At 42.0% G+C, this 14,602-nt stretch overlaps 1 long non-coding RNA gene across 2 annotated transcripts; it reads right to left on the bottom strand.

The window, feature by feature from the left end:
• Nucleotides 1-227: 227 nt before the first annotated feature.
• LOC116661592 lies at nucleotides 228-14,481 on the bottom strand. 2 transcript variants are annotated; one of them, XR_004317540.1, is made up of 3 exons: nucleotides 12,992-14,481; nucleotides 6,859-6,956; nucleotides 228-333 (listed from the first exon to the last, which is right to left on the bottom strand). It is a non-coding gene; the product is annotated as an uncharacterized LOC116661592 (long non-coding RNA). The 2 variants fall into 2 exon arrangements; XR_004317541.1 differs by lacking the exon at nucleotides 228-333 and adding an exon at nucleotides 4,130-5,293.
• Between the last annotated feature and the right edge of the window lie 121 nt (nucleotides 14,482-14,602).

The following is a 14,602-nucleotide window of genomic DNA, read 5'->3' as shown; positions in this document are numbered from 1 at the left end:
CCCTCCCTAAGTATAGACTGGGAAAGGCGACTTTCTTCCAAAGAATACAACAGAGAAAGGGAATTTAAGTTCTCTACAGTGGAGAAACCCGGCACAGGTCCTCTCAGCCAGGTGATGAAGGTCGACATGAGCAATGATGACGCGCTGCTGGCAGTGTGTCCCCTTGAAGCCCTGAGAGGAGGGTATTTACGTCTGTGATCTTCCTCCCCACCCCCAGTTCCAGTCTAATCATGAGGAAAATGCCAGGAGAGGGGCATTGTACAAGATACCCGGCCAGTCTTCCTCAGAACTGTCAAGCTCATTGACACCAAGATAAGCCTTATCTCCATAAATCTGAAAGAAAAAAAAACACAAAGACACAAACAACAAAACAAGGTAAGTCTGAGGAACTGTCCCAGCCAAGAGGAGATATGACTGCTGAATGTAATAGGGGTTCCTATAGAGAATCCTGGAACAGAAAAAGGACATTAGGTAAAAACTAAGGAAATTTGAATTGTATGGGTTATAGTTAATAACAATACATCAAAATACACTCATTACTTGTAACAAATGCACTTTCTCAATATAAGACGCCAATAGGGAAAACTGGGGATGGGGAGAGAGGGGATATGGGAGCTCTCTACTGCTCAGTGTCTGTGTAAATCTAAAACTATTCTAAAAAATAAAGTCTATTCATTTTTTAAAACCTCACTACTTGTACACTTAAAAAAAAGAAAAAGTACAAAGTCTCTAATCAGCAAAGCTAGGATCCCGTGAGATTTTTCCATACGGGAAGGTGGAACCAATTGCAAAGTTTTTTTAATCTATGCCTCTCCTAGACAATTCTGGTTCAAAGCTATTTAAAAAAAAAAAAAAGCATTCTCTTTTAAATTAAAAATTACCTATGAATCCTCTATATTTCTTTGCAGCTGTACTCAGCCAGGTAATTTAACAAGATCAAAGCTATGTCAAAAGAGAGCTCATATTAAAGAAATACAGTGCATTTAGAAAGTGATTCCCCAGGGTTGGGAAGACAGAGTGAATCTGAGTAATGGGTTACAGTAAATAACGTGATATGTCAAAGAAAGAGAGATGACATTTTTCTCAACTGTTATATCATATTAAAAGTATGTGTCACTAGAGTGAAACAAACCCTGATCCACCCAGGAACTGTAATGCCAGGGAGTATTTAATATCTACTATCTTAGCACCTTTCAATATGTAATACAGTATTAACTGTAATCACCATGCCGCGAAAAATGCCATTGGAATTTTGACAGGGATTGCATTGAATCTATAGATTGCTTTGGGTAGTATGAACATTTTAACAAAATTCCTTCTTCCAATCCATGAACGTAGAATTCCTTTCCATTTATTTGTGTCTTCTTTAACTTCTTTCATCAATGTCTTATAGTTGTCAGTGTACAGATCTTTCACCTCCTTGGTTAAATTTATTTCTAGATATTTTATTCTTTTTGATGCAATTGTAAATGGGATTGTTTTCTTAACTTCTCTTTCAAATAGTTCATTGTTAGTATAAAAAATGCAACAGATTTTTGTATATTGATTTTGTATCTGCAAATTTACTGAATTAGCTTATTAGTTCTAACAGTTTTTAAGTGGAGTCTTTAGGGTTTTCTGTACATAAAATCACAGTCTGAAAATAGTGACAGTTATACATCTCCCTTTCCAATTTGGATGGCTTTTCTTTTCTTTCTTTTTTTTTTTTTTTTTGCCTAATTGTTCTGTCTAGAACTTCCAATACTGTTGAATAAAAGTGACGAGTGGGCATCCTTGTCTTATTTCTGTTCTTAGGGGTTAAGTTTTCAGCTTTTCACCCCGAGTAGGATGTTAGCTGTGGGCTTGTCGTATATGACCTTTATTATGTTGAGGAACAGTCCCTTTATGCACTGAGAGTTGAGAGTTTTTATCATAAGTGAGTGTTGAATTTTGTCAAATACTTTTCATGCATCTATTGAGGATATCATATGATTATTCTCCTTCATTTTGTGAATGTGGTATATCACATTGCTTGAATTGTGGGTACTGAACCATCCTTGCATCCCTGGAATAAATATCACTTGATCATGGTGTATGATCTTTTTGATGCATTCCTGAAATTGGTATGCTAATGTTTTGTTGAGGACTTTTGCATCTAAATTCATCAGGGATATTGGCCTGTAATTTTTTTTTATATCGTTCTTGTCTTATTTTGGTTATAAGGGTAATGCTGGCCTGGTAAAATGAATTTGGAATCATTCACTCTTACTCAGTTTTTTGCAAGAGTTTGAAAACCATAGGTGTCTTTGCATGTTTGGTGGAATTCACCAGTGAAGCTCTCTGGTCCTGGATCTGTTTGTTTGGAGTTTTTAAATGATTGATTCAATTTCATTACTGATCAACCTGTTCTATTTCTTCCAGATTCAGTCTTTGAACATTGTACATTGCTATAAATTTATTCATGTCTTCTAAGTTACTCAATTTGTTGATTTAAAGCAGTTCCTAGTAGTCTTAATGTCCTTCGAGTTTCTTTGGTGTCAGTTGTAACTTCTCTTTCTTTTCTGATTTTGTTTGTTTGTCCTTCTCTCTTTTTTCTTTAGTGAATCTAGCTATAGGTTTGTCAACTTTGTCTGTCTTTTCTAAGAAACCAGCGTTTAGTTTCATCAATCTTTTTTATTGTCTTTTAGATCTTTATTTCACTTACTTCCACTATGATCTTTATGATTTTATTCCTTCTATTAATTTGGGGCCTCCTTTTTTCGCCCAGTTCCTTTAGGTGTAAAGTTAGATTGTTTATTTAAAATTGAGGTAAGCCTGTTGCTGTGCACGTCTTTCTCATGCTTTTGCTGCAGCCCATAAGTTCTGGTGTATTGTATTTCCATTTTCGTTTGTCTCAAGGTATTTTCTAAATTTCCTCTGTAATTTCTTCATTGACTCATTGGTTGTTCGGTAGCATGCTGTTTAATCTCTATATATGTTTGTGATTTTTCTAGCTTTTTTCTTGCAATTTACTTCTCATTTACACCATGTGGTCAGAAAAGATGCTTGATATGATTTCATTCTTCTTAATTTTACTGAGACTTGCTTTGTGGCCTAATATATAATGTATCCTGGAGAATGTTCCATGTGCTTTTAAGAAGAATGTGTATTGTTGCTTTTGGATGGAAGTTTGTACGTATCTGTTAAGCTCATCCAGTCTCACGTTTCCTTATTACTTTCTGTTTGGATGATCTATTCATTGATGTAAGTTGGGTATTAAAGTCCCCTATTATAATTGTTGCTGTCTATTTTTCCATTTGGGTCTATTAATATTTGCTTTATGTATTTAGGTGCTTCTATATTGGGTACATAAATATTATACATGTAATCTCTTCTTGTTGGATTGACCCCTTTATCAGTATGTAAGCAAATGCTAGTAAGGTAGAGTGAGAGGGCAAAAATGGTGCTCACTGGCGTCTCTGTCCCCAGAGAAAGTCCCAACAGGCCTTTGTCCTGCTGGTAGATGATTATGACAAGCAAATGAATCTCCTGCACATAGGGTCTAGGTCTTTTCAAATTGCTGCTTTTGCACTGGGTCCCAAGGTGAGTGAGAATGCACTTGATCCCGTTAAGAGTCGAGTCTCAGTTCCCTACAGCCTGGAGGTAAGTCCCACTGATTTTCAACACCCAGTGTTCTGGGGGCTTGTCTCTCTGGTACTAGTCCCAAGGGCTGTGGTGCCTGATATAGCATGGGAACCCCTCGCTCCTTAGGTGGAAGCTTCATGTTTGTGAGATCCCTCCAAATTATGGGTCACCACGCTGGAGATGGAGTTTTTGGTGGGACCTCATCTCTGCCTCTGCTCCCATCTCAGTGTAGCCCTTTCATCCTTTGTTGTACAGGACCAGTTCAGCTAGTTTTCAGATCTTTTTCAGAGGGAATGGTTCCATATGCAGCTGGGGATTTGGTGTGTCTGTGGGAGGAGGTGAGTTAGGAATCTTCCTACACCGCCATGATGAACCACCTCCTCAATTCTATTTTTAAAAATTGAAAGCACAAATTGTGTGAAAATTTATGGGAATAAAAACTGAAAATTGAAATATTATGCCTAGTAGTCTAATGCTTTTTATTAATTAAGAACATTGTTTTTCACCTTTAGTGGTAGAATGATTAAGTCCAGCACACAGAGGATACTAGACTGGAAGAGTCCCAAGTTTATGTCCAGGTCATACATTTCACAGTTCCATCTATAGGCTTTACCTGTCTGTGTTGGGAAAGCATAAATTGTGAAGATGATGAATGATATTTGAAAAGAAAAACAACTCAAGCTATAGCACTTGGTCTTAGAATAGACATATTTTCAAACATTTTGAAATGTGAGAAGTATCCAATAAATTTTATGTAAGAGACTTACAAGCAAAAGTCCAAAAATCCATTACTTGTGTGTTTAATATGTCTAACAAGGTTTTAAAAAAGCAAGCATACTTATACACTTAAAGTCTCATTTATTAGAGAATAACAGTACTTGAATTTGAAACCAGTCCAGAGCAGTGAAGTTTGCTCAAAGATGCAGGTTTACGTTCCTGAGTATGAATTTGGTTTTGAACATAAGGTCAGAAAAGAGTGCAATTACAGTTACGTTTGATAGTTTTGGACATATCCCCCATCTAATGGGCGGATACTTTCCAATATTATCTCCTGCTACCCACCCAACTTATCCTGTTACTAAACTAAAATTTTCTCTGTTTCTAGAAGAATCAGGTCCCTTAGTGATTCTTTGCATTTGTGTACATTGTCCCTCTCTCAGGACTCTCGTCTGTGGAAGTTGTATTCCTCCTCCAAGACCCTGTTCTTCCAACCATCCTAACCCTACCATCAAGCTGAGCTAGTATTGACAGTCGTACTTCTGCATGAACACCCTCCCTTTCATTCTGTAACATAGCTACTCACATATAGATCACCCTGACTAGACGTCAGGCTCTGTGAAGGGTCTGAGAATTTATACTACTTGGAAGCATACAAGTCACCGCTGTTTCATGGATGTGGGCAGAAGACAGGAAACTCCCGGATCCAAGACAAAGACTTTGTTATGTACGTCACAGCGGGAAGCGTGGGCTTCACATTCACACTGGTTTCCCGTGTCCCCCAGCGAGTGCCACGGGGGTGACATGAAGCAGCCCAGGTGACTGTTGAGTCCATGGCGGATCTGTGTTATATCTGAGGAACCCTGAGCTCAGGAATCTCAAATCTTTAACAATCAGCTGCTTTGTAATAGCCTGTTTGCTATTCAGCATCCTTGAAAATGTGGTCTGGAGCAAAAGTAGTCAGTGCTGCTGTCTGCAAGATGAACAGAAATACGAGAGAGCCACGGGGAAAATCTGCCAACACTAGACTGAAAAGCTATCAAGCAACGACTATGTGCAAAACAGCAGGGAAGATATAAGAAGGCTGAGACATGACCAATGGGACACTCAATGAATGTTGATTGCATGAACGAATGATTTGAATAAGTGGGAAATTACTGGGCCACATGGGTATGTGTATTTCCATGACAGACATGTTTGCCTCTAGTTCCATATTCCTGCTGCACAATCTAATGTCCTTGATTTTGGAAGTAAGCTTTGGAATCAATTCTTAAATTGATTTTGTTTTCATATTTTTTTGGGAGGGGGGAGGTAATTAGGTTTATTTTTATTTATTTATTTTTAAAGGAGGTACCAGGGACTGAACCCAGGTCCTTGTGCATGCTAAGCATGTGCTCTACCACTGAGCGATACCCTCCCTCTAAGTTGGTTTCCTGACTGGCAATGGGCCTCATGTGAATCTGGTTAGCATGGACGAGTTAACCTTAGGACCTTCAGAGTCTCGATAGCAGTTAAAGGAGACTCAGTACTCTGCCTCTGCCTTGCCTTCTGGCCTTGGAGGCGCTCCCTCTCCTGTGTGTACTCTATGCTCCAGCCATGTCAGTCCCCCTGCGCTGCCTGACTCCAGACGCCTTCGTTTGCAGAGCCTTTCCACAGGCGTCCTTTGCCCAGAACAATTCTGTACTGACTCTCCTCCAAGATAACTCCTTCCCATCCTTCAGGGTTCAGCTGAAAGCTTCTTGTTCAGAACCAACCTGCTGCTTAGACTTGATTGGGTTCCTGTTTCATGTCCTTGATCACAAGTGTCATCAAGTAATTATTTGTATGATTGTTTACTTAATGACTGTCTCCTCCACTTTTCTGGGTGGGGACCACGTATATCTTGCACCATCGTATCCTTATACGTGGTACAGTGCTTGAGACACGGTCAGTCCTAATAATTACTGTTGAATCAATGGGTGGAGGAGCAATATTGAAGTTGACCATCACCACTGCCCCTAACTACACTATGAAATATGAATCTGCCTCTGAGGCAAGAGGGTGACATTAGTGTCACCGCATTCACAGCTGTGATTAGCAGTCATCGCCAGGTGTGCTCTTACCTGTGGAGGTCTGATGCTCATGTAGATCTCAGCGCAATGGGATCTCAGCTCCCTTGGCCAGAGAGCCACTAACAATTGACCATTGAGATCCATTTGTTCATTCTTGATGTATTTGTTTTGTGATCCAAAGAGCATCTAGTTAGATGATTGATTACATTATAAATTTAACAAAATATCTGAGCCACCATGGAGAATAAAGCATGAGGTAACTCTCCAGCTATGTTGTTCTGTTATTCAACTCATCCACTGAGTTCTTTATTCCATTAATATTAGTCATACCCAATATCCAACTCAAAAATATGTATTTTTGCATTGTGTTTCCAACACTTTTCCTTCTTTCTCTGAAGGTTTTTAGTAAGTGCATTTGAAATTCTTATTCTGTCTGATCCCACCAGTTTGCCTTTCTCTGATAACAGCAGTTCTACGAGTGGTTTACCTGAATCGTTATCTTGCTGTCAGAGGTTTTGTAAGTTCTCCCCTGGTGCCTGTATGTATTCCTTGGGACTGTCAGCTGCCTTGGCTAGTAATGTCCACCTGAGAGAAAGAGAGAAAAGCCTAGATGTGGGTTTGTGCTGCTCCGGGTGAGCTTAGGACTTGGGAAGAGGGGTATTTCATGAGAAAAATCTTTATTCTTTAGGCAAAGATTTCTTAGGTATGACACCAAAGTCTTGGTCCATAACATAACAAATTGGGGGGAGGGTATAGCTCAAGTGGTAGAGCACATGCTTAGCATGCACGAGGTCCTGGGTTCCATCCCCAGGACCTCCTCTAAACATAAATAAATAAGCCTAATTGCCCCCCTCAATAAAAAACATAAAATAACTTTGATAGATTGGATTTCATAGAAGTTAAAAACTTCTTCAAAAGCTGTTATTAGGATAATGAGACAAGCTGAGATAGGGAGAAAATACTTGCAAAACACATATATAGTAAGGACTTTTATCCAGAATGTGTAAATAATTCTCCAAAGTCAATAGTAAGAAAATTTAAAAACCAATTAAAAAACAGGCAAAGACATTTCACCAAAGATATAGAGAGGGCAAATGAGCACATGAACACGTACTCGGCACCCTCAGTCATTGGGGAAATGCAAATAAAAACAACAGCAAGATTCCTCTGTATGCCTACAGGATGGCTAACTGCGACATAATAAGAAGTATGTACTTGGTCACTGCCCCGGGTTCCTGACACAGAGCTCCTAAGACCCTTGTGATGTGCTGAGCGTTAGGGATGCTGGGAGCATCTTTTGTTCTAATGTTTTGTCTTTGGCTTCAGTCCCTGATACAGAGCCCCTCAGTCCCTTGGAATTTCCTGAGTGATAGGAGCATCTTTTGTTCTAATGAGCTGACTCTTGGTGGCCTCCTGGGTGGCGTCAGGATGGAGGCCGGTCACCAGAAAGACCAAGCCATGATTAGAAGCTCGGAATTTTTGGCTTCGGGGGAAGGAAGGGGGCTGGAGTTTATCTACATGATGCAGCCTCCATAACACTCTCTAAACTACGTGATTCTGAGAGTTTCCAGGGTGAACACATCCATGTGCTGAGAGGGTGGCACACCCCAACCTCAAGGGACAGAAGCTCCTGCACTTGGGACCCTTTCAGACCTGTTTCTCTTCATCTGCTTGTTCGTCTGTATCCTTTGTAATAAACCAATAAACATACATTTTAAAAAACCCAAAAACCTGACCATCCATAAGAGATTCTGTGAATCTTCATGGCAGTGTATTAGTAAGGTTTCTTTTATCATTTAAATGTTTCCAAATTCTGCATGCTTACAGCTCAGACTCCGAAGCCCCAAAATGAATCTATATACAGCCAGTCTTAGGAACCAGTATTAAATTAGAAGTTGTCGTGCCTGGGTGTGGCATAGCTGCGCTTCCCAATCATAGTTTTTGAGTCTCTATGACAAAAATGTTACATTTCATTTTAGGAAAATGAAGTAACCACATGATGGCACTATAACCTACAAAGTAAGAGGCTGCCAATTTATGAAGATCAAGAACTTGGTAAACTCTAGTTAAAGTACCTATGATAAAGGAGCACACTTAAAAATAAGGCATTTTATATGCAAAATAATGTGGATATCATTTCCCTTCTGTTTTACAGACACAGTGGCTGATCTTTCATTTCAGGTGCATTTTTTACACGGCTCAATTGATAACAGGACCTCAGTCCACATCTTTCTAGAAAACAGTAAATAACCATTTCCAGCACATGGCACTGAACTGTATGAGTTGAACAAAAGCAAATAAACAGGTATTTAAGAGCCTAATATGAGGTTGCAACTGTTTGGGGAACTACTTACTGCATTCCCCATAATATCGTATATTCCTATCAGCGATTCTAAGGAATAATTCAGAAGTTATTAGGGAAAAAGTGTTGAATAAGACAGATGCTATCATAGAGTTTATATTCTGGCAGGGGAGACAGGCTTTATTATATATTGATATAATTACTTACTTTAAATTATGGTAAGTGCTTCAAAAGAGAAGTCTCAGTAAAATGAAAGTATATGAATGGTTAAAGGGGCTGACTGTGGTCTGCCAAGAAAAGGGAAGAGACAATGAGCTAAGCTCTGAAGAACAAACAGAATTCACTAGGCAAAAGAAAGGGAAAAGTACTATAGTCAGAGGGAACGGCATGTGCAAAGGACCTGAGGTGGTTTGTGCCAACAACTGAGAGCATAAAAATCTATCCTATCTTGACTTTCACCAGTCAAGAATTAGTTCAGAATATTTTTTTACCAATTCATTAATCTCTGGACCTGAAACTTGTATCTTACTTATAGATTAACTGTATTCTAAAAGTTTGATGAAAAATTAACTGTTTAGAAAGAAAAACATTTCTCCACTATAAAAATAGTAGAAATAATAGTACCAAGAAGCCTATTTAAGCCATAATATAATCACTATTGACTGTTCTTCTCAAATGAAGTCTATCCTCCATAGTTCTTAATGTGTGAATTTTACAATACTTTGCATAGTAGTATGGATTATAAGTAATTAACAAATAGAAGAAAAATAAAGCAGAAGTAATTTAAAAAATTACTTTGTATGCTGAGGATGGACGATAGTTTAAGTAGAGACCCATTTAGGTCATCAATTGACAATTTTGTAGAAATGCTAAACAGAACTTCTTTGCACATTTAAGAGATCTTTAGAGGCTAAGGGCATCCTGGGCATGTGGGACGCAGGCATAGCCTCCCGAATGAGGGAGGGAGAGAACTGAACCCATGGCGGGCCCAACTGTAAAGTGAGCACTCAAAGGCTGAAAGGGAGTGTGGCAAGTATAAAACAGCCTCTCCTCCAGTGAAGAAAGTCATAGGAGGAAGGTAGATCAGACTTTTTCCCCACCTGCATGGGTGGTGAGGTCTGTCAAGGACATTTTATGAGGTAATGGTTCCTGTGACTTACAAACAAAGCCGACACTAGTGAAAAGAGTCCAGTGAGAACTGACTCATCACTGATGTGTAGAGGCGACTGGATGTTTTACAGGGAGGATGGGAGAGCGGGAGAGGGGCGAATGGGTCTCAGCAGAGTCAGGGAAGCGATCAGCTACCAAAAGCCGGAAGGCAGGGTTGGGTCCTGTGCCCCTATTCACGTGTGTTAAGTGGTGCTGAAGGAAGCTCCTAGGACACAGGGTCTCTGTCATTAGGTGTTGCTGGGGCAAGCTGTGATTCTATGGGCAACTCTGAGTTTTCTCAGGCAGGCACTGAGTGGGGCTGGGGTCATCCCAGCATGCGGCCATGAGCTGTTAGAAACTAAGTTTGCTTTTATTTAAGTCTTTAGAGGCCAAGGGTAGAGGCCCAGGTGAGAAAAGGGCTCAGTGGAGAATTTGGTCCAGACAAGAAACTTTGTCAGCCACAGGGGTGCTGAGAGGTGGCAGTGCACAGCGGGCTGTTACAGACCTGATTTTCACAGGCTGTAAGCCCAAAACATGAGACGTACATGTATTAGGGGTTAAACTTTAGGTGATTTCTGAATGTCTCTACTACCTCTCGTACTATTCTGTGATTACGACATAAAGTGACTATACAGAGCAGTAATGATAGCTAATATTTATTGAGCATTTTATGTGATATGTATTATACTAAAGCCTTTACATTATTTATTAGTTAACTTATTCCTCACAAATATCTTTTGGGGTATTATGATCCCTCTTCTGCAGCTAAAGGAAACAGGCTGAGGGAAGGGCTAAGGTTGCAGAGCAAAAACGTGGCACAGGGCTCTTTCCCAACATGAAATAGACTGACAATGACAATCTCTCTCTTCCTCATAAACTGGTTTCTTCTTTGCTCGTGTTGTTAAGGGCTTGAAGGGGGCTGGGTATACATATAAACAGCCTTCTTCCCTCTTACTTTTTCTCTCCTATTCTCTCCTCCCCACCTCCCTGCCCCCAGCCCTCTCTGCAACAACTCCATTTAGGATTCCAGAGCACCTGACCCCAAGTCATAGCACTGACATGTCCTGTGTTCCCTCTTCTTGGTCTGATCAGTTACCTGCCTCACCGTGAGTCAAACCAACCTGATACTTTTTACCCAGCTCCTGATCTATGTGTTCAGTTTGGTTCGCCTTAATTTCTCCTGAGTTTTGACAACTGGCATTTCAGTGTTATGGAATTTAGTCCTCAGAATTTAGTCGCTGACCAAGCAGTTGTTGGAATGAGCTCTCTGTTCCTGAAGGTGATGTTTTATTTTAACCCAGTAACCTAATCCTCTTGTAAAATGGGGCTCCATTTTCTTTAACGGGTTTTATATAATAATCTTTGGATTTAACTCTGGGACTAGTTTCAAATTTCTTTTTAATAGTTAAAAAGATCTATAAAGTACTCAGAAAGTAGTTCATATGCTCTATGAATTATTACTGATGTCTTTACATGCTACTGTTCCTCTGGCATCTTGATACATACTTAAAAATATAAAAATAAAAGAAATATGAATTATTATTATTCTACCAAAAAAAATTCAGAAAACAGAACCAAGCCCCTACATTAATTCTATAAAACCCTATCCTGCAATTCCCAGGGTTGAGCACTGGTCAGTTTTAGACAAGCTTCATTGTTTTCCAGTCCTTACCTCTCTCTGAAGACAGTTACAATATAATTCTGTGTGGAAACAGTACATCTGGGAGGCAACTGAATTTGTTGTTAATTAAGAACATATAGACAAATATTTGAAAGTAGATTATCATTGTATTTTTATGATTTTAAAAATTAGACATGATAGGTTAATGACCATAGTCAAGTTTTAAAGAATTCAGTGGCCTGAGTTTGTCTTATGATATTCATCCTTTAAATATCATTCTAAATATTCTGCTAAGTTCAGAGCACATTAGCATTGGAAGTTTAAGTTTACCAAACTCAAAAAACAAAGCACACACACCCATATATAAAAGGATATTTCCTACGTTGGAACTTACTGGAGTGAAACATTTCTTGCCAAACAGCAAATTGGAGACAACATAAATCAAGTACCTATTATTCGGACTTGTTTTACCATTCTCAAATATTTAAATTTGGCACCCTGTATTTGTTAGAGTCTTAAATCCTAAAATTTGAATAGAAACGGGCTGTATAAAATACTTCAAAGTGAATTTGTTTTCTAATCCTCTTCTGCAGTAAATTAGTAGAATAAACACAGTAGGAGGTAGTCATTTGAAGGATGCAAATTCCCAGATCTCTGCTGTAATGGAAGCAGTAAAGAACTGAGTCACCAGTCCTGGATTTTAGCCCTGATATTACTATTTATTAGCCAAAGCAGATCTCATAATCTCTCAGCCTCCACTTTCTAACTTATAAAGCAAAGAGGTTGACTTAGATTTTTAAGGCTTTTTCTAGATCTCAGATTCCACAGAAGTCAATTAAGGAACTTAGGCAAGTCATAAAGTACGCATCATGGCTAACACTTATTTACTGCTTACTTTGGGCCAGGCACAAAGTTCTACATACTTTACATGAATTAATTCTCACAACAAACTGTGATGCAGGTACTAACATCATTCTTTTAAGAAAAGACACAGTCTCTGCTTTCTGGGCTTTATGATTAAGAATATGTACACATAGGAGTGAACTATTGGTAGTATAGAGAACATAGTAGAAAAATATTTTAAAAACAAGAAATTGCCATTGCTCTGGTTCTTGTGGCCTGATATTAATTTCTGTTCTGTGACAGGAACAACTGTTGTGGATACAATTCCTCCTGAAGTGATGTATGGTAATTAGATGTGAACAAAGCTTGGATTTAGACTAGGCCCTGCACGGTGCAAATTATGCAGATACTTTCTGACACTACGGTGGCTGGTCATACAAAATGAGGCTGCTCTCTGACGATGCTGCTCTTCCTCACCCCGGAGAGCCCATTTTCAATGTCACTATCATCTTCAAGCCTAAATATGAGAAACTGAAAAAATCGGTTACTGGCATTTCTAATCAAATGCTTGAATTAGTTGCAAGAAATGACACCAAGAGGCAGGTGATTTGTCTCAGGATCCCCCAAAGATGCCCACGTCCAAATCCCTGGAACCTGTGAACATGTTAGGTTATGTGGTAAACGGGAATTAAGGTTGCTAATCACCTGGTTTTGAGATGGAGAGATTATCCTGGATTCTCAGGGAGGGCTCGCTGTCGTCACAAGGGTTCTTCTCAGCGGAGCAGGGAGGCAGGGGAGAGAATCAGATGGCAGCTCACTGGGAAGGACTCAACCAACTTTGCTGGCTTTTAAGATGGAGGAAGAGGGCCACAAGCCAGGGAGTGCGGGTGGCCTCTACAAGGTGGGGAGGGCAAGGAAATGGACTCTTCCTGGAGGCGACCCCTTGATTTTAGCCCGTAGAGCTGTCAGGCAGTAACTCAGTGTTGCGGGACTTTTTCGAAGCAGCAGCAGGAGACCACATGTCCCTCTCAGACGCCAGCTACCGTCTTCTGTTCTCGGGAAGGGCAGGTTCTCATCCCTGCTTTCAAGGATTTGACGGACTCTTCTGCTGTAGCATATGCTGGTTTCCACTAGTACTTGCATTTCAAGCCTGTCTGATGGATTCTGTGTAAGAATGTACTTCGTTAAAGACGCTTAGGAATGAACAAGCAGGTGGAGAACAACGTCCTGGGAGGAGAGTGACCACAATTCCCCCAAGTAGCCTGTTCGTCCAGCGTGGGGTCAGCCTGACCAGGTGAAGGTCCTGAGTTTTCGGGTTTAGAGATCTGGTCTTTTCCCTTCTCTCCTTCTGTGACCCCTTCCATCTGGGCTGAAGGGAGCGGCACCGACTACTCACAGACAAACACCCAGCGCCCGCCCTGCCTTAAGCACCCGCAGGGCTTGGTCAGTGTCTGAGTTCAGCTTTTTATTAGGTTGGGGGCGCCCGCTAACGAGAAGACTGACTTTCCTGAGGGGGTGGGGACGCACGTCCCAGGAGGAAGGAGCGCAGAGTCCGGTCCTTGTGGGGAGGGGGTACGGGGACCCACCGGCCGCGCTTGTCCCCCGGGTAGTGTCTGGGGGAGACGGGGACTCAGCGGCCAGCACTCCACCACCGTCCAGCGCCGAGAGGTCAGGACGCCCCGGAGGACGTACGGCGCACAGCTCCCCGCCCCGCACCCGGGACCGTGCTCTCTTTTCCTTCTCTCAGCCGCCGTCCAAACAGCGTCCTCGGCGGCGGCCGGGGACCCCTCCTCGGAGCCCGGCCGGGACCGCCCCCGTGGGCAAGGCCAGGGTCCAGCCGGACGAACGCGGAGCTCTCCTCCCCCGGGCGGGGCCCCTCCTGCCCCCCAGCCTTCCTGTCCCGTCACATCTCCCAGTGCGGTCCTGGCCAGTCCCCGCCACACCGCCGTGCAGACCAGGTCGCGGAAGGCAGCGGGCGGGCCCTCCGAGCTCGCGGCCCGCGGCGTCAGGTGGGGTCGGCCGGCTGCGGCGCGCAGGGCTCGGCGAGCTGCGGGGACGCCCCGAGGAGAGGCGGCCTCCACACGGACGCCGCGGCGACCGCGGTTACCTCAGTTTCTAAGCAACTGGCCACCCGGCAGAGGCGCGGCGCCGCGCGGCAGCCTCGGGTTTCCCGCCCGCCCCAGGCCCCGCCCTGGACCCGCCCCTACTCGATCTCCCCCCTCCCACCAGCCTACTTCCTCCTCACGGCCCCCCCCGGCCCCGCCTCCCACACAAGGCCCCGCCCCTCCGCCCAGGCCCCGCTCCCATACCCCTCCC

This window comes from Camelus ferus, chromosome 35, assembly GCF_009834535.1.
Source record: "Camelus ferus isolate YT-003-E chromosome 35, BCGSAC_Cfer_1.0, whole genome shotgun sequence".
NCBI classification, from domain to species: Eukaryota; Metazoa; Chordata; class Mammalia; order Artiodactyla; family Camelidae; genus Camelus; species Camelus ferus.
Note: the sequence above shows the minus strand (reverse complement) of the source record. Positions and strands in the feature narration are given on the sequence as shown.